This window comes from Dipteris shenzhenensis, chromosome 13 (genome assembly GCF_047967505.1).
Source record: "Dipteris shenzhenensis isolate YYH24624 ecotype China chromosome 13, Dip_SZ_1.0, whole genome shotgun sequence".
In the NCBI taxonomy this organism is placed as follows: domain Eukaryota; kingdom Viridiplantae; phylum Streptophyta; class Polypodiopsida; order Gleicheniales; family Dipteridaceae; genus Dipteris; species Dipteris shenzhenensis.
Genome location: NC_141608.1, coordinates 12,627,172 through 12,629,937, shown reverse-complemented (window position 1 = coordinate 12,629,937; position 2,766 = coordinate 12,627,172). Strand labels below are relative to the sequence as shown.

The 2,766-nt window shown below is 42.9% G+C and overlaps 1 pseudogene; it reads left to right on the top strand.

The window, feature by feature from the left end:
- Positions 1 to 436: 436 nt before the first annotated feature.
- On the top strand, positions 437 to 1,138 carry LOC147895036 (germin-like protein 8-2 pseudogene; annotated as a pseudogene).
- The last annotated feature ends 1,628 nt before the right edge of the window (positions 1,139 to 2,766 follow it).

The following is a 2,766-nucleotide window of genomic DNA, read 5'->3' as shown; positions in this document are numbered from 1 at the left end:
AACGTGATGTGTCATGAAATTGACAATGTCACAAGACAACGCGTTGCAGTAAAATATTCTTTCTTTCGACGAATTAGCAGCAGTCATTGCTGTCGTCGTCCTCGACGTCCAACTTGTTGTAATTCTCTAGAGGCGCTGCATGTTCTCTGCTGCCATTTCCAGTAATCGCTGCAGCTGATTTGTGGAAGATTTCAATGTTATTTTCGTTGATTTAGCCCCCGATGGTCTAAGTTTTTCAATGGATGTCGTCACCTATCAGGCTTCAGGATTACGAACTCGACTTGGTCCAAAGCAGATCCTCACCTTTATAAGGATCACGCTTGTGCTGCTCTATCTCCACAATCTCCCTTCGATTCCCTTCTCAGAAGCTACGTCCTGCATTTGATCTAACATCCCAGCTCTGTAGTAGCTAAATTCATCGACTGCGTATCCAGCCATGGCTCCTAAATTCGCGTCCGCAATCACCACTCTCACTAGGGCCGCGCTGCCCCTCCTCGTCCTGCTGGCTCTTGCTTCTCCGGCCTCCCTCCATGTTGCAGCCGTGGACGCCGACCCTTTGCAAGATTTCTGCGTCACTCTACCCAACCAAGACATCACCATAAACGGCCTTCTTTGCAAGAACGCCAATCAGGTGTCTGCAATCGACTTCAAGTCCGAGATGCTGCGCAAGGCAGGTGATGTCAACAACGCTTTAGGCTCCAATGTCACGCTTGCCGACGCCCAAACGTTTGGTGGCCTCAACACTCAGGGTTTGTCAATCGCTCGTCTCGACTTCGCACCAAAAGGCCTGGTTGCACCTCACGTCCATCCTCGCGCTACCGAAGTTCTCTTCCTGGCCGAAGGAAAATTAGTAGTGGGCTTTGTGGATACCAATAAGATTCTCTTCCAGCAGCCCCTTTACCCTGGGGACCTCTTTGTCTTCCCCCGAGGCCTTGTTCACTTCCAGCTCAATGCGGATGCACATAAACCCGCCCTTGCCATATCCGCTTTGAACAGCCAGAATCCAGGGGTATCACCAGTGGCCACTGCCCTCTTCGCCTCTCAACCTCCTCTTCCTGAGCAAGTGCTGGAGACCACCTTCGGCATTGACAAACAGGAGGTCTACAGTCTCATCAATAGCGTTGGAAAAACTGGCTGATGGAATTCGTCAACTTCCCATACATTCGTGTAGTGCAGAACTAAATAATACTGTGGCATTTGTATGCTCATTGAGCTTAGATTCCTGGTAACCTGTAGTAACATTAAATTCTTACGATTCTTCACCAAATTTGTTGGGCATACTTCGCTATTCGCTTACCTCCAAAGGCATACAACGCTACACGCTAACTGTCCCACCGTCCAACGACTGTCTACATGATCTCACCATTGCTTCCTAATGTGAGAAGAGTCTCTCCGCCATCTTGAGAAGAGTTTCTACACCATCTTGTTGACGCATCATTCTCTTCAATTTTCTCGAGAAGAGTCTCTTGTCGACGAATGCATGCTACACCTTCCCAAACGACCCAATATTAAAACCAAAAATGATGAACTATAGTTTCTACATTATATTTACAAAACAAGATTAATTCAAGGTGACAAAGAAAAATAACGCTCTAAATTCTTAACTTTAAAATGATAAAATACGAATTGAAATAAATGTATTTTAAATCTTTCCCCAAAATAATTACATCCACTACTATATTCAAAATAAACATTGTTTCATATCATTGCGGATAACATTTTCAGTCTTAAGTGCAACAATGACTTGACTCTTAAAATTCTTTAGCCTACAATAGAAACACATTGTTTTGTTTTACGTTAAAAAAAGTCATCATTCCTACCCTTTTCCCATTAAGAGAGGAGTCCACTACACTTTTTGACATAGTCATCATTCCTACCCTTTTCCCATTAAGAGAGGAGTCCACTACACTTTTTGACATAGTCATTACTATTAGAACAATCCATTACTCTGTTAGCCTCATCGTCATTGCCAAGGAAGGAAACACATATTTCCTATAGTAACTGTTGCGTAGGCCATCACTCAAAAGTGCAAATGTCCTTCATGATTGGGGATCAGAAGTCATGCCCATTAGGATAGGGAACATCGAGGTTTAAATATCGACGACTCACGAACCCATCGCAAGCAACTACAGGCCCCAACATTTGAACATGAAAGGCTAATTTCCGAAAGATGTTGTATCTTGCCTCATGTACATGCATGTCTTACCTATGGAGAAGATTGACACTGTCCAAGTTGGAGCAAAAATCAAGTAAAGGATGCGAGACAACAAGCTTGAGAAATAAAATCATCTCTACCTCGATCATTTTTGGGAGGATGTTACAGGTGAATGCAAATCGGCCAAGTCCAAGTTGATGATCACTCAGCTCAGAGCATTGAACATGGTGCTTGAACCAACACAATAAAAACAAGGAGCCAAGAAGTATTAAGGTAAGCCAGTATGTGACTACGTCTCATGAAGTTACAAAGATCAAAAATTTATTCACAGCATACATAAATATACTCACTTAAAACTACACGAACTTGAGTAGTGCTGGCACTAGGGTCTATCAACCCAAAATCTCTTTAGTGCAAAATTAACAAGTGGTCCATCATCAAACTTTACAAGATGAAACCCAATCATGCCAAGTTAAATAAAGGCTAAGCTTGAGTTCCTACTTCAACAAAAGTTCATCCATCTACTTGATCAAAGAGCTTCGCTATTCTCAATTGTAATGGTGCCCAGGAAAAATGGGAATCTTTGCATGTGTGTGGATTATCAGAAATTA